Raw genomic sequence first — 22,464 nt, 5'->3', positions numbered from 1 at the left:
TGAGATATACCAGATTTCTATTGTTTGGGAAGATTTTTTGCAATAAATTTAATTTGGCACTGGAAATATTACATCAAATGTCAGTCATGCAACTAAAAGAATGTACTTTTTACTGTGAGTTATACTATTAACAATATACGTTCTAATGGGTATAGGTATACAAATAAAAAACAACCTAATTCTCGAAAAATAAAGATCTGATCAACTTCTGACAGGTATGAAGTAGAGATCATGAATCTTATGCCTCAGCATTTTCTTTTCTGGGTTAGTATCTCTAATTTATCCACACGGTACCTGTAGGATCAGCTTTTCCAGGGGTGGAGGCTTTAATCAAACACAACCAATTACAACTTCAAAGTGGAATTTTTTTTATTTGACTTTGAAAAAATAAAAGAAAGAAATGGTCCTCATGTTGGATAATTGCAATGCATGGGCAGTTATGTTTCTTGCTTTGTGGGCCAGAGAAATAAAAAAGTATCTAGATAAGAGTGAAATGTAAGAAGGATGCTAACGATGAACTGAGTGAATCAATGTCATTTGACTTCTTAATTTCCTACTTTCTGAAGCCTAAACATATTCTTTTTCTTGAATTCCTGGCAACAACTTAATACTGTATACAGTCATTCCCCCTCATCCCTGGGCATACATTCCTGACCCCCAGTGGATGCCTGAGACCACAGGTAGGTCCAAACACTACATATGTATTTTTACATACAGAAACTTCATAATGAAGTTTAATTTATATATAATCACAGTAAAAAATGAATAATAACTACTAGTAAAATAGGGCAATTATAAAAATATACTGTAGTAAAAGTTCTGTGAGTGGTTGGAGCCTGTTATGAAGTAAAATAAGGGGTACTTGAACACAAGCACTGTCATACGGCAACAGTGGTCTGATCACCAAGAAGGGCGCTGCCTGACTAATGGTTGGTAGCATGTACGATGTGGATACGCTGGACAAAAGGATGATTGACCTCACAGGCAGGACAGAGAGGGACAGCAAGAGATTCCATCATGCTACTCGGAATAGCACACAATTTAAAACATATGAATTGTTTTTTGTTTTTATTTTAGTGAAGGAAAGAGATGGACAGAGACAGGAAGGGAGAGAATGAGAAACATCAACTTGTTGTAGAACTTTAGTTGTTCATTGATTGCTTCTCTTTTTTTTTTTTTTTTTTTAATTATTTTTTTTTTTTATAATTTTATTTTTTTAATGGGGTGACATCAATAAATCAGGATACATATATTCAAAGATAACAAGTCCAGGTTATCTTGTCATTCAATTATGTTGCATACCCACCACCCAAAGTCAGATTGTCCTCTGTCACCTTCTATCTTGTTTTCTTTGTGCCCCTCCCACCCCCTATCCCTCTCCCATTCCCCCCTCCCCCCCATAACCACCACACTCTTATCAATGTCTTTTAGTTTCACTTTTATGTCCCACCTACGTATGGAATAATGCAGTTCCTGGTTTTTTCTGATTTACTTATTTCGCTTCGTATCATGTTATCAAGATCCCACCATTTTGCTGTAAATGTTCCGATGTCATCATTTCTTATGGCTGAGTAGTATTCCATAGTGTATATGTGCCACATCTTCTTTATCCAGTCATCTATTGATGGGCTTTTTGGTTGTTTCCATGTCCTGGCCACTGTGAACAATGCTGCAATAAACATGGGGCTGCATGTGTCTTTACGTATCAATGTTTCTGAGTTTGGGGGATATATACCCAGTAGAGGGATTGCTGGGTCATAAGGTAGTTCTATTTTCAGTTTTTTGAGGAACCACCATACTTTCTTCCATAATGGTTGTACTACTTTACATTCCCACCAACAGTGTATGAGGGTTCCTTTTTCTCCACAGCCTCTCCAACATTTGCTATTACCTGACTTGCTAATAACAGCTAATCGAACAGGTGTGAGGTGGTATCTCATTGCCGTTTTGATTTGCATTTCTCTAATAGCTAAAGAAGATGAGCATCTTTTCATATATCTGTTGGCCATTTGTATTTCTTCCTGGGAGAAGTGTCTATTCATATCCTCTTCCCATTTTTTTATTGGATTGTTTGTTTGTTTGTTGTTGAGTTTTATGAGTTCTTTGTATATTTTGGATATTAGGCCCTTATCTGAGCTGTTGTTTGAAAATATCATTTCCCATTTAGTTGGCTTTCTGTTTATTTTGTTATCAGTTTCCCTTGCTGAGCAAAAACTTCTTAGTCTGATGTAGTCCCATTCATTAATTTTTGCCTTCACTTCTCTTGCCATTGGAGTCAAATTCATAAAATGCTCTTTAAAACCCAGGTCCATGAGTTGAGTACCTATGTCTTCTTCTATGTACTTAATTGTTTCAGGTCTTATGTTTAGATCTTTGATCCATTTTGAGTTAATTTTTGTACAGGGGGAGAGACTGTAGTCCAGTTTCATTCTTTTGCATGTGGCTTTCCAGTTTTCCCAGCACCATTTATTGAAGAGGCTTTCTTTTCTCCATTGTGTGTTGTTGGCCCCTTTATCAAAAATTATTTGACTATATATATGTGGTTTTATTTCTGGACTTTCTATTCTGTTCCATTGGTCTGAGTGTCTATTTTTCTGCCAATACCATGCTGTTTTGATTGTCGTGGCCCTATAATAGAGTTTGAAGTCAGGTATTGTTATGCTCCCAGCTTCATTCTTTTTCTTTAGGATTGCTTTGGCTATTTGGGGTTTTTTATAGTTCCATATAAATCTGATGATTTTTTGCTCTATTTCTTTAAAAAATGTCATTGGAATTTTGATGGGAATTGCATTAAATTTGTATATTGCTTTGGGTAATATAGCCATCTTGATTATATTTATTCTTCCTAGCCAAGAACAAGGTATATTCTTCCATCTCATTATATCTTTTTCGATTTCCCTTAACAATGGTTTATAGTTTTCATTATATAAGTCCTTTACATTCTTTGTTATGTTTATTCCTAAGTATTTTATTTTTTTTGTTGCAATCGTGAAGGGGATTATTCTTTTGAGTTCCTTCTCAGTTGTTTCATTGTTGGCATATAGAAAGGCTATTGACTTCTGTATGTTAATTTTGTATCCTGCGACCTTACTGTATTGGCTTATTGTTTCTAGTAGTCTTTTTGTGGATTCTTTGGGGTTTTCGATGTATAGGATCATATCATCTGCAAAAAGTGATACCTTTACTTCTTCTTTTCCGATATGGATGCCTTTTATTTCTTTGTCTTGTCTGATTGCTCTGGCTAGAACCTCTAGTACCACATTAAATAAGAGTGGAGAGAGTGGACAACCCTGTCTTGTTCCTGATTTAAGGGGGAAAGCCTTCAGTTTAGTGCCATTTAATATGATGTTAGCTGATGGTTTATCATATATGGCCTTTATCATGTTGAGATATTTTCCTTCTATACCCATTTTGTTGAGAGTCTTAAACATAAAATTGTGTTGTATTTTATCGAAAGCCTTTTCTGCGTCTATTGATAAGATCATGTGGTTTTTGTTCTTTGTTTTGTTGATATGGTGTATTACATTAACCGTTTTACGTATGGTGAACCATCCTTGAGATTCTGGGATGAATCCCACTTGATCATGATGTATTATTTTTTTAATATGTTGCTGTATTCGATTTGCTAGTATTTTGTTTAGTATTTTAGCATCTGTATTCATTAGAGATATTGGTCTGTAGTTTTCTTTTTTTGTGCCATCCTTGCCTGGTTTTGGTATGAGGGTTATGTTGGCCTCATAAAATGTGTTTGGAAGTATTGCTTCTTCTTCAATTTTTTGGAAGACTTTGAGTAGAATAGGAACCAAGTCTTCTTTGAATGTTTGATAAAATTCGCTGGTATAGCCGTCAGGGCCTGGACTTTTATTTTTGGGGAGGTTTTTAATGGTTTTTTCTATTTCTTCTCTACTGATAGGTCTGTTTAGGCTTTCTGCTTCTTCTTGACTCAGTCTAGGAAGGTTGTATTGTTCTAGGAATTTATCCATTTCTTCTAGGTTGTTGAATTTAGTGGCATAAAGTTTTTCATAGTATTCTACAATAATTCTTTGTATATCTACGGTGTCCGTGGTGATTTCTCCTCTTTCATTTTGGATTTTGTTTACATGAATTCTTTCTCTTTTTTCCTTGGTAAGTCTTGCCAAGGGTTTGTCAATTTTGTTGATCTTTTCAAAGAACCAGCTCCTTGTTCTATTAATTTTTTCTATAGTTTTTCTGTTCTCTAATTCATTTATTTCTGCTCTGATTTTTATTATCTCCTTTCTTCGGCTGGTTTTGGGTTGTCTTTGTTCTTCTTTTTCTAGTTCCTTAAGGTGTGAAGTTAAGTGGTTCACTTGGGCTCTCTCTTGTTTGTTCATATATGCCTGAAGCGATATGAACTTCCCTCTTATCACTTGTTTTTGCTGCATCCCATAGATTCTGATATGTCGTATTGTCATTTTCATTAGTCTGTATATATCTTTTGATCTCTGCACTTATTTCTTCTTTGACCCATTCATTTTTTAAAAGTATATTGTTTAGTTTCCACATTTTTGTGGGATTTTTTTCCTCTTTTTTGCAGTTGAGTTCTAGTTTCAAGGCTTTATGATCAGAAAATATGCTTGGTACAACTTCAATTTTTCTGAATTTGCTGATATTGTTTTTGTGGCCCAACATATGGTCAATTCTTGAGAATGATCCATGTACACTGGAGAAAAATGTATACTCAGTCACTTTGGGATGAAATGTCCTGTAGATGTCTATCATATCCAGGTGCTCTAGTGTTTTGTTTAAGGCCACTATGTCTTTGTTGATTCTCTGTTTGGATGACCGATCTAGAGCCGTCAGCGGTGTATTGAGGTCTCCAAGTATGATTGTATTTTTGTCAGTTTTTGTTTTAAGATCAATAAGTAGCTGTCTTATATATTTTGGTGCTCCTTGGTTTGGTGCATATATATTAAGAATTGTTATGTCTTCTTGATTCAGTGTCCCCTTAGCCATTATGGCCATTTTTGTCTCTAAGTACTTTTCCTGTCTTGTAATCAGCATTATCCGATATGAGTATTGCTACACCTGCTTTTTTTTGGATGTTATTTGCTTGGAGTATTGTTTTCCAGCCTTTCACTTTGAATTTGTTTTTATCCTTGTTACTTAGATGAGTTTCCTGTAGGCAGCATACAGTTGGATTTTCTTTTTTAATCCATTCTGCTACTCTGTGCCTTTTTATTGGTGAGTTTAATCCATTTACATTTAGTGTAATTATTGATACTTGTGAGTTCCCTATTGCCATTTTATATCTTGCTTTCTGTTAGTTTTGTGTCTTGTTTGATCCTTCTCTTTCGTTTTTCTATCTTTTGTTTTTATTTGGTTGTATTCCATACATCTTTCCTCTGTTGCTATCTTTTTTATCTCATGTGCTTCTGTGGTGGTTTTTTCAATGGTGGTTACCTTTGAGTAATGAAAAGGGTCCCTACCCTGTTCATTGTAGCGAACTATTTTGTGAGTACTTTTGCACTCCATCGTCCTTTGCTACTGTTAATCTCCGTCTTCTCCCCCTCTTTCTTTTGTTGTTGTCACAGTTTAAATTTGGTTTTATTGTGTTCTTCTTGGAGCTTTTACTTGTGGCTCTGTTTTTTTTTGTTCTTTGTATCTGATTGGAGAACCCCCTTTAGTGATTCCTGGAGTGGGGGTTTTCTGATGATAAATTCCCTCATCTTTTCTGTATCTGTGAATGTTTTTATTTCTCCTTCGTATTTGAAGGATAGCTTTGATGGGTATAGTATTCGTGGCTGAAAGTTCCTCTCTTTCAGGACTTTAAATATTGGGGTCCACTCTCTTCTAGCTTGTAGAGTTTCTGCTGAGAAATCTGATGATAATCTAATGGGCCTTCCTTTATATGTTGTATTCTTCTTTTCCCTGGCTGCCTTGAGAATTTTTTCTTTGCTGTTGGTTTGTGTCAATTTCATTATGATATGCCTTGGAGTAGGTTTGTTGGGGTTAAGAAAACTTGGAGTTCTGTTTGCTTCTTGAACTTGAGGCTTTAGTTCTTTCCACAGGCTTGGGAAGTTCTCATCAATTATTTGTTTAAGTATGTTCTCCATTCCATTTTCTCTCTCTTCTCCCTCTGATATACCTATTATTCTTATGTTATTCTTTTTGATGGAGTCAGATAATTCTTGTAGGGCTATCTCATTTTTTTTTAATTTTTGAGTCTCTTTCTTCTTCTCTCTGTTGTGCCTCAAGTTGCTTGTCTTCTATTTCACTAATCCTCTCTTCTATCTGACCTGTTCTATTAGCTAAGCTTGTTACTTCGTTTTTCAGCTCGTGAATTGAGTTTTTCATCTCTGTTTGATTTGTTTTTATAGTTTCAATTTCCTTGGACATATATTCTTTGTGTTCATGGAGTTGTTTTCTGATTTCCCTATATTGCCTTTCTGTGTTTTCTTGTATATCTCGGAGGATTTTTAGGATTTCTATCTTGAATTCTCTGTCATTTAGCTCCAAGGTTTCCAATATATTAAATTTTTTCTCCATAGATTTTTCCTCATCTAGCTGTGTTACCTCTCTTTCTTTTGTGTCCATGATATTCGATTTTCTCTTCCTTAATGGCATCTGAGGGTGGTTTTGTTGATAGTATTAATGAGATTTAATAAAGAATAAAAAGTTAAAAAAAAATAAAAAAATAACAAATCAAAAAGAGTTGTTTTTTTAAAAAAAAGTTAATAATGAAATAAAGAAAAATAAAATAAAATAAAAATTTTTAAAAAAGGAAATTATTCCCCCTCTCTTTTTTTCCTCTCCTCTCCTCTCCCCTCTTTCTTGAGAAAATCTTGTGGTGGACTGTGAGTTATAACAAACAATGCCTGTGATGGAGGGCCTGAATTGGGGAAAAGTAATAAAGGGGCAAAAAAGAGAGAAAGAAAAAAAAAAAAGGAAAAAAAATAAAAGAAAAAAAAAAGAGCGTATGGACCCACAAAAAGCAAATAAGGAAAAAATTTGGGTCAAGAATAAAATGATTTGCTTTTAGGTGTTGGTTTTCTAAGAGTTATGATGAGAGGAATAAGAGGAAAATGGAAAAATGGGGGGACAAATTAAAAACTTACTATTGTATTTAGTGGAACAAGAACTAGATAATATGGAGAGCCAGGGATGGGAGCACTGCTAGTGAGTTAAAAAGGTGAAGTAAAAACCCCCCAAAATGCCACAAACATAGGTTTGAGTCCCAGATAAGATAATTTGTTTGTTATTGAGGTTTGAATGAGAGGAGATGTAAAGGAGAAAGGAAGAAACTAATATAGAGGGAGAAAAGAAAGAGAGAGAGAGAGAAAAAAAGAGGGAACCACTAAAAGAAGAAAAAAGAAAGGAGAGAGAGAGAGAGAGAGAGAGTTAAGGGTTTTGGAGTGCAACCCTCATAGAGAGAAAGGAAGAGAAGAGAAATGATAATGGGAGATGTAACACTTATGGGTAGTGTAGTTCAAGGAGAGGAGAGAGTAAGACCAGTAGAGAGTTAATCGGCCAAATTGGATGAGGAAAAAAAAGTCTCAAGAATGAAGATAAGAGAAACAAACGAACAAATATAATAAAATGGGATAGGTTATAAGGTCTGCAGATTATTCTTGATTTTGAGAGGTTATCTTCTTGCTTTTTCTTTTCTCTCCCTCTTCCTGGTCGGTGACTCTGTACCCCGGGTTCTGCCCCTTTGGCACGCTCAGGTAGAGGTTTGCAGTTGATAAGTCTCTATGGCAATGTCATGTATTGTGCTTTATTCTCGTTGGGAGTCGAGGCTCATTAGCATTTATAGGCTCTGACAGTGAGAGAGTCCGTGTTCCTGGAGCCTTTCTCCTAGTCTTTCCTTCCTCAATTAGTAGCCTGATAGTCCAGGTATGGGGTTGCTGCTGCCTCTGCCTGGATAGTAAGAGGCTCAAATTGCTGGCAACTCCCCACTCTATTTCCACTCAGCACAGGGCTCTGGGTAAGGCTCAGTCAGTCAGAGCTGCTAGCATAATCAGGCGGGCTTTCCGCCCACTCGAAGACCTCTGGCTCTGCCACTCTATCCGGTAACACAAGCAGGCGCCCACTTCCGGGGCGCTTGGAGGAAACTCTCACTCACTGTCTGCAACCAGGATATCCGGCCAGCAGTCTCACGCTCTGAGTGAAACCCCCAACCGCAGGGAAAAGTTGCAGCGTTGGAATTGAGTCTCGCTCTGTCCCCGTGTGCGGCTTTTGCAACGCGCTGGGGCGGCCCGAGATTCCGCTTTGGCCCACACAAAGGCCCCTGACTCTGCCCCTCTCTGCGATAACACGGGCACGCACTGCCGAGGCACTCGGAGGAATCGCTCACTCCTTATCTGCGCACGCAAACCAGGATATGAGGCCGGCCGTGGTTCCCTCTGAGTGAAACAGCCTCCAGCACGGAAAATCTCCACCGTTGGGATTAGTTCTCACTCCCTCCCGTGCGTGGCTTTCCCAGGGCGCTGGGGCTGCCCAGAGACTCTGCCCTCAGCCCACAGAAAGGCCTCTGACCCTGCCTCTCCGTAGGGCAACACGGGCACCCACTTCCGCGGCTTAGGAAGAAATCTCTCTTCCACTAACTGCGCACCGACCAGGAGCCCGGGTAAAATGGCCGCTCCGCTTGTCTTTCTTTGTTTGGGTTTGGCGCGAGTGTTAGCTTGTATTGCCCGGGTTGCCACAGGATCAGATTTTCCTCGGCTTGGATCTCTGAGCCACAGCCTGGTTCGGCCGTTTTTGCTGCGGCGGCCTGGATCTATTCACCCCCTTTGCCCGCCTCAGTTTCTATATTCACAGTTACCAGAGAAAGCCGCCCTGTTTAGGTTAGTGAGGAAGGCGGAGCATTTCTTACTCCCTATTTCCTTCGGGGTTTGGTTATATATTTAGCCAATTTTTCACTCAATCATACCTTTGGGTGTATTGCGAAGAATCTGGAAGCTCCAAGTATAGGTTTTTCTGTTTCTGGTTGAAGATCTTGTTGAGTTTTGGGGGAGATTTATCGGTATCGCTTCCTACTCTGCCATTACTTTGATGTCATCCTCCTGATTGCTTCTCATATGTGCCTTGACTGGGCGGCTCCAACTGAGCCAGTGGCCCCTTGCTCAAGTCAGCATCCTTGGGTTCAAACCAGTGACCTTGGGGTTTCAAACCTGGGACCTTAGAGTCCTAGGTTGAGGCTCTATTCACTATGCCACCATGGGTCAGGTTAAAACACATGAATTGTTTATTTCAGGAATTTTCCATTTAATATTTTTTGGACTGTGGCTGACTGCAGTTAACTGAAATTGTAGAAAGCAAAACTGCTGATAAAGGGAGACTACTGTAATAATTTAAAAGCCATTTACACAGTAGTCTGAATTAGTTTTCTGTCATTTTAACCAAACAGCTTAATTATTTAAAAAAGCATTATTGTTTATTTTATTAAATTAAGAATACTATGACTATCACAGACTTTCAATTAAAGATTTTTTTAATAAATGTATCTATTAAAAGCCCTTAAAGAGTCAATACTTTTTTTAAAAAAAAATGACAAACATAAGAATTAATAAAAATTTATAAAGAAAATAATTACATGTATTCAAATTCAGAATCTATATAATCACTTTGGTATAGCAATTAAAAAGTGATCACAGTGCTCGCTTCGGCAGCACATATACTAAAATTGGAACAATACCAGAGAAGATTAGCATGGCCCCTGTGCAAGATGACACTCAAATTCGTGAAGCGTTCCATATAAAAAAAAGAAAAAAAAAAGTGATCACAATAAGATATATAGTAATGACACTGAGAAAGAGGAAACACAATAACATAGTAACTTAATATACCACTAATGGGTGTAATATATTTGCATATATTCCATCATATTTAATTGTTCTGAAAATTTTGAACCTATAATTAAATTATTAAAAGAGAATTATAATAACTCAATATTTCAAACCTATCAAGAGATAAAATTTGATTTTGAATGAAAAGAATTAGAATTAAAATATTTTGTTATAATCATAATGCTTTTTATTAATTATTAAAAACAATAATAGATCTCAATGGGCAATAAAATAATAAAAGACTAGTATAAATAAGGAGAGTGTGTAACATATTAGAATACTCGAGTGATAATAATTATTATCTATCATTTGTTCTATATAGACAATATACAGAGTACAATTCTGTGTTTCATATTGTCTCATTTAATCTTAAAAACAACCATTTTAAAAACAACTGTTTTAAAGAGAAAGAAACTAATATTTGAGATGTTAAGTGACTAAACATATGTCTACTTTAAAATAGTGGATATGAAATTTAACTCACATTTCAATTCACTAACTGGATTCTAAACCAAAACAATATGCAAAGAAAAAAAATATGGATTAACCCCTATGAGGCAGTAACTACTTAGAAATCAAAAAAAGAGATGCAGATACATAAACTGTTTTATCATTTGGTGAAATTTACATATGAATTTATTACTGAAGACTTTGGAAATAACATAACTTATATAGCAAAGACTCTGAATGGTGTGCTACTAGTTACAGAACTTAATATTTATTCTTTTTTTTTTTTAATTTTTTATTTATTTATTTATTTTTAGAGAGGATAGAGAGACAGAGAGAAGGGGGAGGAGCTGGAAGCATCAACTCCCATATGTGCCTTGACCAGGCAAGCCCAGGGCTTTGAACCGGCAACCTCAGTGTTTCCAGGTTGACGCTTTACCCACTGCGCCACCACAGGTCAGGCTAATATTTATTCTAATGACTTTTTTGAAACAACGATTAAGAAAAAAATGAAAGTTATGTTAAAGTTTTAATAAAATCATTATAAAACAAATCTAGTTATTTTGGTTTATACATTCATTAATTAAACTAATATTAAGTACTAATGATATATCAAGTGCCTGTCTAAGTAAGCTTTAAGATTATAAGTTATTAAAAAATAAGGCTAAGTTTCTGTCCACATGAAACTGGTATTGTATTCAAAGAAAACTGATATTAAAGAAGAGACTGATATTTAAAAAAATTACAGATTGATTAATAACAAAATCTTGAAGAAAGACCATTTTGGGGGAGTGGCAAAAGAGTTAACTTTTTAATTACACATACAAGGGGAAAAGTCAAGTATTTGGGAAAGGGGACTACAGATCAAAAGAAAGGTTCATGATTGAGATATAACTTTTAGAGTTATCAACATAAGATGGAATTTAAAGGCATAGAGTTCAATGACACCATCTTCAAAGAGAATTTTTTAAATGAAAGAACCATACTAATAAATCATGAGTTTTTAGACATTTAGCAATTCAGCAGTGAATATAAAATTAAAGAACAGATTATATATTTATACTTTATATGGTTTTAAAATACATTATTTTTCTATATAGAGTTTTATTTTACTAGTAAATTAATTGCATAATTATCTTAAGAGAAACTCCTTTAAGATTGGGTAAAAGTATAGAGCCTGGTCTAGAATTTTTATTTTTTAGCACTTAAATGCACACTGGCTTCTAATCACTCAAAGATAAATTAGGAGAATTTGAAGGAACTTGTAAAATTGAAAATAGGAAACACACATACAGGCAACACATCAGAACTCGCAAATAAACTCTAATTTTCCATATTTTGGAAAAGATATAGCAAAGGCAGTTTCCTTTGTCATAAAATGTAGTTCTAAAACTGAAAGAATCTACATCTATATATTTAGAAATTTTATAGTTTCTACAGCTTTTATCTACACTTAATAGTCACAAATCAACATAATGATGCTGGTTTCTATCTTTGACTACTGTTGTTATTTAGGAATAAGTGCTATTGTTTTGAATTCACAAACTAAGTTTCATTTTATTTGAAACACCAAGATAGAATAGGCTTAATATATAATGCAACTGAGAATGAATAAGGCTGCCAGGTTGAAATCATACCCTTATATAAGAACAAACCAATTAGAAGTTACCATGAATAAAAATATACAAAGACAAATATTCTGTTGTTTCTGTCAACATATTCTTAAGTATTATAAGAAACAAACCTTGTGCATTGCCCTTGTTCATAAAATGTGTCATTTTATTTTATTTTTTTTTATTTTATTTATTCATTTTTAGAGAGGAGAGAGACAGAGGACAGAGAGAGAGAAGGGGGGAGGAGCTGGAAGCATCAACTCCCATATGTGCCTTGACCAGGCAAGCCCAGGGTTTCGAACTGGCGACCTCAGCATTTCCAGGTCGACACATTATCCACTGCACCACCACAGGTCAGGCCAAAAAATGTGTCATTTTAAAATAGCCTATCTTTTAAAATTGAATGCATATAAGACATCAGTGAATACACCTCTGTAGCTTGAGTATCCCTTTGAGTTACTTATTAAAAAATATAAACAACTGTTTTTCATATTTCTATACCTTTTAAATATAAAAATTTTATTTTACTAGGTAATATTTTTTAAAAGAATTATTAGCATAAACTAACAGGCTTGGTTTTCCAAAAGACCATGAAGAATATCATTAATATTAGCTTACTACTGACCAATAGCCAAATAGTAGATATTGTTAGAAAGCAAAACATAAAAATACAAACTTTTAGAAAAAGAGAAGTTTGTTAATCAAATAAACTCTTTTTAATAATTCTTGAAGCAATTTGCTGGTAAATTCTCTGCTTCATCAAAATTGGAAACCAGTATATTGCTACAGGAAATAAATTGAGCATACAGAGAGCTATTAAATACGGAATAGTTTTTACAATTTCTAATTATGAGATATTATGAACTCCCACAGCATCCACTATATTTCAGTGTTGTCTTTGAGTTAGGACACTCATTAAAAATTATTAAGATAACAAGATAAAAACATTCTCAGTGAATTAAGACTTCTATATTAGGCTTATTTATGGGTTCATTATTTGATTACTTGGAGCACTTTTATTTCCAAGCAACATAATAGTAGAACATTGCATAATATATATAAAAAAACCCTTAATCATCATATATAAAAGAAAAAAAAGGCATGAACTTCTCATCTCAGTAATTCGAAGGCAATTTAATGACACTGGACTGGAGATGTATGCTTTAATTGCTGTTGGCCAAGCAGTAGATCAAGGCCTTATTAATTTTCACTGTATATATATATATTTATATATATATATATATACTCACATTCAGTGTGTCTTAGAACACAATAATGGAGAAAAATGCTGCATTATCAGCACTACTGATAACACTTAAATGTACTAAAAAACAAATTAGACATGTTACTTCAATTAAAATGTAACTTGGAAGAGATGGGTTTTCAATATGAAGGAGAGCTCACAAAAACTTAATTTACCTTTCCTTTTTACATATGTCCAAGATTGGCATATAGTAATTTAGGGGAAAAAAGTCAACAGTTATCTCTTTGGATATAACAGCAAAAGCACAGAAAACAAAAGCAAAATTAAACAAGTGGGAGGAACTACATCAAACTAAGTGCGTCTGACAGCAAAGAAAATAATCAACAAAGTGGAAAAGTAAGCTACAAAATGAGAAAAATATTTGCACATCATATATTTAATAAAATGTAAATATTAAAAAATTAGATTCTTATCCACCTCAATATTAAAGAAGGAAAAATTTAGTTAAGAAATGAACAGTGAACTCAATAGACATTTCCCCAAATAATACATACAAATAGCCAAAATAAACACAAAAGGTTCCTCAGCATCACTAATCATCAGCAAATACAGATCAAAATTACAATGAGATATCAACTCACAATTTTTAAAATTACTATTAGCCAACCAACCAACCAACCAACCAACCAATCAATGAATCAACCAAATGAACACAAATACCAAGTTTTGGCAAGGATTTAGACAAAAGAGAACCCCTGTACATTCTTTGTGGGAATGTAAATTGGTGCAGCTAGTATGAAAAAATAGTAAGAATTCCTCAAAAACTTAAAAATAGAACTACCATATGATATAGCCATTCCACTTTTGGGCATATAGCTGAAGGAAATAAAATCACTATTTCAAAGAGATATCTTTATTCTCATGTTTATATCAGCATTATTCACACTAAAGAAAACCTGGAAACAACCTAACTGTATATAGATGGATAAATAAAGAAGATATAATAGATGATAGATGATTGATAGATAGATAGATAGATAGATAGATAGATAGATATAGATAAAATTCAGCCTTAATAAAGAAGGACATCCTGCCATTTGTGACAACATAGATCATAGATGGACCTTGAATGCATTATGCTAACATAAATACATCACCAGAGAAAAAGAAACTGTGTGACCTCACTTATATGTGTAACCTAAAAAGACTGAGCACATAGAAACAGAGTAGATGGTTGCCAGGGGCTAAATGTTGGGGAGTGAAAATATCTGTCAAAGGGTTTGTAGGTAGAACGCAGAGCATTTACCTAGCAGCTGTGGCTGACGCAATACTGTGAGAATACTGCAGCTCCCAGAACCCTCCTGGGCACACCCAGGAAGGGAGCTTGCCCGCTATATGGAAATGACTCAGCACCAGCCAAGCAGCCTCCTGACCTTTTTTGGCCATTTGCCCTACTATAACATTTTATTGGCTGAACCCATGTATATAAGCTAGTTTACTTCCTGGATAAAGTAGATCTGCGTCACTGAACCTGGTCTCCGGAATCCGGTCTTAGTGTCTCTGTCTTCCTCACCCCCCCAGCAGGCCTTGTCCACAACTGGTGCCTCTAACAGGGACCCAGCCAGCACTCAAAGGATGGGTGAGTGACCCTCTGCAATGAGAAACCTTCTCCCTCACTCTCGAACTCCGCAGGCTCGAGCTCTGCATGCCCTATTGCAGAGTAGGCGAGTTAAAGTTTGTGAAAAGGATCTCTGTACTTACTGGGAGATTCTCTCTGGTTTCAATTCCTGGATTGAGGACGCACCCCTCTGAGACCCAGATACTCAGGCTCGAGCTCTCTGACATGTTTTTTCAGCCAAGGTACATGAGGGACAAACCTTCCCTCTCAGCCTCACTCCTGACTTATTAGCAATACACACCTGCTTAACCGGTGCTCCTCCTGGGGACCCTCTGATGGTCCCTAAGGTCCTACAGGCTACTCTGCTTTCAGAGAAGCCCCTACCTCCATATTTGCCTCCCCCTGTAGAGGAAGAGAAAGGTTGGCCACCAACCTTTGATGTACTTGCAGCCCAGTGTGCTGAAACAAAACTAGATACATTAGAAACCACGCCTTCATTTCTGCCACCTGAAGAAACAGAAGTTGCTACTTCCACATTCTCTGCTGGGGCTCAGTGCCCCACCCCAGCCTCTCAGATGCCATTTCCTACCCCAGCTTTAACTCCAGCATGTGTTCCTGCTCCAGACCCATGGGCCAGCCTATACGCCCCCATGTGTCAGCAAAGAGATATTTCCTGTACAGCATCAGGACTAAAGCCTCCTCACCTTTTTCTGGTCAATATTAACTCTACCGCCACACGACTGCAAGCTTGGTATCCACATGACCAAAAAACAGTCAGAAAAGCTATCCAGGAAGATGGCCTTCATTCCCCCTATGTTCAGCAATTACTTGAAAATATCAGTATTGATTTAAATTGTCCCCATGATTGGAAAACATTAGCCCAAGCAGTCCTTACCATGGGAGACTTAATTCAAGGGAAAGCTTTATACAATGAGCAATGTGAAATAATAGGTGAAAGAAATCAAAGGGCTGGTATTAACCTCCCCCTAGAAGCCCTCAAAGGAGAAGGGCAATTTGCCTCCCCCATCGTATAGGGTACAAGACCCCCTCAGTATTTTGATCAAGTGCTCCTATGTGCCACTAGAGCCTTTACACAAACTAATGCTGATGGAACGTCCTTAAAGCTTTCCAAATTGCTTCAAGGTCCCAATGAACCTTTTTCAGATGTTCTATGAAGGATCCAAGAAGCTGTAAAGCATAAAGTTACGCACGCTGATGAAGCTGCTGCTCTAACTAAAGAAATGGTGTGGGAAGGTGCCAATGGAGAGTGTAGACAGGCAATAGGGCCAATTAGAGCCATTCCTGCTCTTCTTCTGGGGAATATCTAGGATCTGGAGATAGCGTTGGCTTAGGCAGCAATGGCAGAAGGCTTTCTTGTGGCCAAGTGGCTGCCTCTCTTGCAGCTGAGTCTGCTAGGTTGTTACCCTTAACAATAGGCGAGTCCCCTCTCTGGTGTCCTTTGCAGTGGATGATGGCAACTTTGGTAGGTAGCCAAATGGCATTTAGGAGGGCAATAATTTCATTGTGATTTTTAATGTCTTTCCCCCTTGCTGTCAGTAAGCCTCTCTCCTTGTATATGGCTCCGTGGACATGGGCAGTGGCGAATGCATACCGGCTGTCAGTGTAGATGTTGGCATCTTTTCCCTCTGCTATCTGTAAGGCTCGGGTTAGTCCTATTAGCTCTGCCCTTTGTGCAGATGTTCCTGCGGGCAGTGCTTTCTGCCACAGGACCTTATTTTCCATGGTCACCGCTGCCCCGGCATGTCACTGTCCATCCTTAATAAAACTGCTCCTGTCAGTAAAGAGGGTCAGGTCTGCCTTCCCATATGCTTGATCCCTTAAGTCTGGGTGGGAGCCAGTCACTGTGTCAAGGATTTGTTCGCAACTGTGGACCAAAGTGGAGTCCGGTATTGGCAACAGGGTCGCTGGGTTCAGGGCCGCAGTTTTGAGGAACTGAACAGATGAGGGTTCAGCAGCTGAGCCTGATACTGCGTTAGCTGCGCATTAGATAGCCACTTGTCAGGAGGTGCTCACAGCACTTGCTCTACTACATAGTGTTCCTCAATGACTTTGATGCCCTGCCCTAAAGTCAATTTACTAGCCTCCTTGACTAGTATGTAGGTGGCAGCAAGTGCCCTCAGACATGTTGGCCATCCTGAGGCTACAGGATCAAGTTTCTTGGACAGATAGGCGACAGGTCTCTTCTATGGCCCAAGTGCCTGGCTCAGTACCCCTAAAGCTACCCCTCCCTTTTCTGCTATAAATAGCTGAAAGGGTTTGGCCAGATCTGGCAGAGCCAAAGCTGGGGCAGCCGCCAGGGCCTCTTTCAGTGCTTGGAACGCTTGCTTCTTCTTATCTGTCCATGTGAACTGCTCTTCCTTACCCCTGGTTAGTTCATGCAGGGGTTTAGCTAGTTCTACAAAGCCTAATATCTATAGTCGTCAGTATCCTACTGCACCCAGGAATTCTTGTACCTGTCTCTTGTTAGTAGGCTCGGGGATCTGCAAGACCGCCTGAATTCGCTGGCTGGACAATGTCCTTTGCCCTCCCTGTAAGTTATACCCCAAATAACTTACAGTTTGCGTCACAATCTGGGCCTTCTTGGCAGAGACTCGATACCCCATTCGCCCTAGATCTTGAAGCAGGTCGGAGGTAGCTTCCTCACACTCTCCTTCGTCCTTGGCAGCTATGAGGATGTCATCCACATACTGGAGCAGTACAGTTGACGGATGGGAGGAACAGAAAGCCTGCAGATCTTTGCTGAGGGCTTCATTAAAAATGGTGGGGGAATTCTTAAACCCTTGTGGTAGTCTGGTCCAAGTGAACTGCCCCACCAGTCCATTAGCCGGGTCATTCCATTCAAAGGCAAAGATCCCTTGGCTCTGAGGCGCCAGGAGAATACAAAAGAAGGCATCATTCAAATCCAGGACAGAATAATAGGTATGGATTGGGGGCAATGAGCTCAGTAAGGTATACGGATTGGGCACCATGGGATGAATAGTCTCTACCTGTGCATTTACCTTCTGCAAGTCCAGGACCGGACAATGGTCTTGGCTCCCCGGTTTCTGGACAGGAAGCAGCAGAGTGTTCCAGGCTGATTGGCACCATCGAAGGATGCCTGCCTCCAGCAGGCGTTGCAAGTGCCGGGTGATTCCCTGTCTAGCTCGGGCTGGGACTGGGTACTGCCTGATCTTAACCAGTCTAGCAGTGCTAAGCAGTTGCACCAGGACAGGCGGTTGGTGAGCAGCCAAACCTGGGGGTTGGTTTCCACCCAAACACAGGTACCCGGGCACACAGGGCATCTGGAACCCCTTCCTCGGCCTCCTTACCTTCTAGGATGGTGGCAAGTAAGTGTTCTTCAGACAGTGGGACAGTTACTTCCACGCTGACCTCTGCCTCTGTTCCCCATAGGGCTTTCCTCCCGTCGGAAGGTTATGGTGGCCTGAAGTTTCTGCAATAAGTCCCTTTCAAGCAGTGGGTAAGGGCAGTCTGGAATGACTAGGAAAGAGTGGGTGATGGTGCCTCGACCTAAGTCAGTAATTCTTGCAGTGGCCCATGGATAGGCTTCTGCTTTGCCCGTTGCCCCTATTATCTTAGTAGTTGTCTTCTGCACCTGGCCCTGTGGTTTCTTTAGGACTGAGTAGGTGGATCCCGTGTTGACTAGGAAGTCTATTGGTTTTCCTTCAACTGTTAAGGTGACCACGGACTCCTGGGAGCTGGTGGGAATGGAGCCCTGGCCCCGTCAGTCTAAGGTTTGGAGCAAGACCTCTAGGCCCTGTCTTGGCCCTTGGCTGTCGGCCTTCAACCTTGGACACTCTCTTTTCCAGTGCCCTTTCTACTTACAATAGGCACATTGATCTTTGGCTATTTGCCATCCCTGGCCCTTTTGCTGTCCCCCTTTCCCTTTGGGAGGAGGTTTCTGGGCAGCAATCAGAATTTTGGCAACTTCCTTTACCCTGCCAACCTCCAGATCATCCCTATTGACATACATCTTCTGGGCTATCTCTAATAGCTTGCTTCTATTCTCTCCCTCGAACCACTCAATCTTCTGAAGCTTTTTCCTTATATCAGAAGCGGCTTGAGTCACAAAGGCTATGTTTATTAGCCTCTTGTTTTCTTCTGCTTCTGGGTCTAAGGGGGTGTACACTCTATATGCCTCCATGAGTCTCTCTAAGAAAGCTACTGGGGATTCTTCCTTTCCCTGGATGACCTCACTTACCTTACTAAAGTTGGTTGGCTTTCTAGTGGCTGCCTTGAGTCCCCTCAACAGAGCCCGGCGATACTGGAGGAGCGCGTCCCTTCCCCCAGTGGTATTAGGGTCCCAGGTAGGAGGTTGAGATGGAAGAACGTCTTCTATTTCCCTTCCTCCCTCCTGAGTTTCCCTTTATTCTCCCAATGCCGCCTTAGCAGCTTCTCTCATTATTCTGTCCCTTTCTTCAGAAGTGAAGAGAGTTTGTAAAATCTGATAATCATCCCATGTGGGCTGATGGGTCCTAAAAATGGTCTCAAGGAGAGATATTAGTCCCTGAGTTTTCTCGGAAAATGGGGGATTCTGATGTTTCCAATTGTATAAATCACTAGTGGAAAAAGGCACATAGATGAGGTGAGGAGGTGCCCATGGGCCAGCATCTGGTGCTGACGGCGCCTCCTGGAGAGGCAAAATGGCTGTATCTACCCACACATCCATATACAGGTATTGGTCTGGGTGGGGAGCCCTATAGACCGTGGCTGTGACAGCAAACAAAATTGGAAGGTCAAAAGTGCCCTCTGTGGGCTGTCCTACATTAAATGTAGGCCATTCTAGCTGGCTCAAGGTCCGGAGGAAACCTGGACTCGGCTGCGGACCTCCGTACCCCTGAGCCTTCTTCTGGAAATCAGAAAAATTCTTCAACAAGCACTCGAGCGGGGATCCCGGCACAGACTCCTGTTGTCCCATCCTAGATGACTCAGAAATAATGAGAAAGGGTAGAATACAGTCAACACACACTATTAACACAAGGAACACACTTGTCTCTCTGACACTCAACTCAGTCATTTGAGCTCAGACAAAATGCAGCGCAGCACAGTGCAAAACGGATTCCTAATGTGACCAGTCACTCCTAAAGTTAACAAATTCAAATATCCAAATTTCAGAGAGCAGCGTCCCACTTCTGAAAGCCCTGGGTAGGTTACCGGCAGCGTCCCACCTACTACCTCAGGATTGTGTGCTCCGGAGCCCAAAAGCCAAACCAAATGAGGATCCTCCATGAATCCTCATTTGAACTCAGCTCGAGCTGTCCTTCTGGTCTCTGACCCAAAACTCCGCCAAGGGAGAATCCCAGGCGAGCCCCCAAAATGTTGCATCCACTGAGTACGAGAACAAATGTCGGAGACTTTCAGGAGTTTAGATGTTACTTTATTGGCCAGTTTAACCTGCGCAGGGATGAAATCCCAAGATGTCCGGAGACACCGTGCTCACGAGGAGCTGCAAACGGAAGTCACCCCTGGCACTTACAGCCAGGTCCTTATATATCCTAAGTGAGCAAGCATATACAGAAGCAGATGTGGCAGTTTAGCTATTGGCTAGAGAGGTCACACACAGCATAGCAACAGGGGCTGGCAGAGCAACAGGGGCCGGTTTAGCTTAGTGGTGAATTTCAAACAAATTTCTGATAAGGGTCTCTGACCTTCTTTGTTCTCAGCCTCACAGAGGCCATATCAGCACTCCCTGTTCCTTCAATAGTTACACTCTTGGCAGCCCCAGAATATCAGTACTCCCTGAATCTAACATTTCCCACCAGGGGGGCCAACAGACACAAAGGGCCTGCTTTGAATGCAGGGGCACAGGACATTTGTGCAGCAGTGCCCTAACAGGAAAGAAAAGAATGATAAAAATAAAAACACCTGGCCCTGGCCGGTTGGCTAAGTGGTAGAGCGTCGGCCTGGCGTACAGAGGTCCGGGGTTCGATTCCTGACCAGGGCACACAGGAGACGCGCCCATTTGCTTCTCCACCCCTCCCCTTCTCCTTCCTCTCTGTCTCTCTCTTCCCCTCCCGTAGCCAAGGTTCCATTGGAGCAAAGATGGCCTGGGCGCTGGGGATGGCTCCTTGGCCTCTGCCCCAGGCGCTAGAGTGGCTCTGGTCATGACAGAGCGACGCCCTGGAGGGGCAGAGCATCTCCCCCTGGTGGGCAGAGTGTCGCCCCTGGTGGGCGTGCCAGGTGGATCCCAGTCAGGCGCATGCGGGTGTCTATCTGACTGTCTCTCCCCATTTCCAGCTTCAGAAAAAAAATAAATAAAAAAAAAAACACCTTCTCTGTGCCCCTGTTGTAAACAGGGATTTCACCGGAAGTGTGATTGTTGCTCAACCACCACTGAGGATGGAAAGCCTTTAAAGCAGGGGTCGGGAACCTATGGCTCGCAAGCCAGATGTGGCTCTTTTGATGGCTGCATCTGGCTCGCAGACAAATCTTTAATAAAAAAAAATAATAACATTAAAAATATAAAATATTCTCATGTATTACAATCCATTCATTTCCTACAGCTTATGTTCATGGTTGTGGGTGGTTAGAGCCAATCACAGCTGTCCTCCGGGACAACACCAAATTTTTATTGGATAATGCGTAACATACACAGGTTGTTTTATGGCTCTCACGGAATTACATTTTAAAATATGTGGCATTCATGGCTCTCTCAGCCAAAAAGGTTCCTGACCCCTGCTCTAGAGCCTTTAAATGGGAAGCAGGGCAGCTCTCAGCCCTGCCCATAAGAGAGCAACTCTACACAGGAGACTATTGGACCTAACCCTTAACCCAGAATAAGGCCTTTCTGACCTTACAAGTAGAGGGCCATCTCATCCTTGGGTTCATAGATTCTGGTGCTGATGTTTCTGTAATCAGAAAAGAAGATAAAAAAAAGGCTTGGCCATGCAGCCTGGAACTTTAGCACAAGGAGTTAGTGGAGTACCTCTGGCTCAACAAGCTATCCGGCCACTCCATTGTACAGATCCTGATGGGGTGACTGGAGTTTTCAGTCCTTTATTTATGACTGAATTGCCACATACACTTTGGGGACGGGATGTGCTGTCTTTACTCCGTGTCTCTATTACCAGCCAGCCCCCCAATTCTAAAGGCCACTGCTCAGTGAAAAACTCCAGAACCCAAAAAACTTACATGGGATACCGACCAACCAATTTGGGTTGTGCAGTGGCCATTAACAGCCACTAAATTAAAAGAATTACACAAAACTAGTTCAGCAACAATTAGAAGCCAAACATTTGAGCCTTCCACTGGTACTCATAATTTGCCTGTTTTTGTAATTCAGAAAAAGTCACCCAGGAAAATGGAGATTCCTTTGTAATTTAAGGGTTATTAACAAGCACATGGCAAAGATGGGCACTTTACAACCAGGTTTGCCACATCCCTCTGCGATGCCATGGGCTGCCCATATTAAAACTCTAGACATCAAAGATTGTTTTTTCTCAATCTCCCTCCATCAGGAGAACAAGCCTTATTTTTCTTTTACTGTGCCTTCTATTAATCATGCCCTTCCAGCTCAAAGGTATCAATGGGCAATCCTACCACACGGCGTGAAAAATAGCCCCAACATTTGCCAGTACTATGTAAGCACGGCAACACAACCATTACAGGAACAGTGCCTCATCTACCATTATATGGATGACATATTAATAGCTCATGTCGATCCTACAATCTTAGAAGAATGTTACCAGCAGCTCTTAACTAATCTGAGTGCCATTGGGCTTTTTGTAGCACCAGAGAAAGTACAGACCTTGCTGCCTT

The 22,464-nt window shown here is 39.9% G+C and overlaps 1 non-coding gene across 1 annotated transcript; it reads left to right on the top strand.

The window, feature by feature from the left end:
* The first annotated feature begins 9,613 nt into the window (after window positions 1-9,613).
* On the top strand, window positions 9,614-9,720 carry LOC136332683 (U6 spliceosomal RNA). The gene has a single exon (XR_010730848.1). It is a non-coding gene; the product is annotated as a U6 spliceosomal RNA (small nuclear RNA).
* The last annotated feature ends 12,744 nt before the right edge of the window (window positions 9,721-22,464 follow it).

The sequence above is a fragment of the Saccopteryx bilineata genome, chromosome 3 (assembly GCF_036850765.1).
Source record: "Saccopteryx bilineata isolate mSacBil1 chromosome 3, mSacBil1_pri_phased_curated, whole genome shotgun sequence".
NCBI classification, from domain to species: Eukaryota; Metazoa; Chordata; class Mammalia; order Chiroptera; family Emballonuridae; genus Saccopteryx; species Saccopteryx bilineata.
This window is presented reverse-complemented; position numbering and strand designations above follow the sequence as displayed.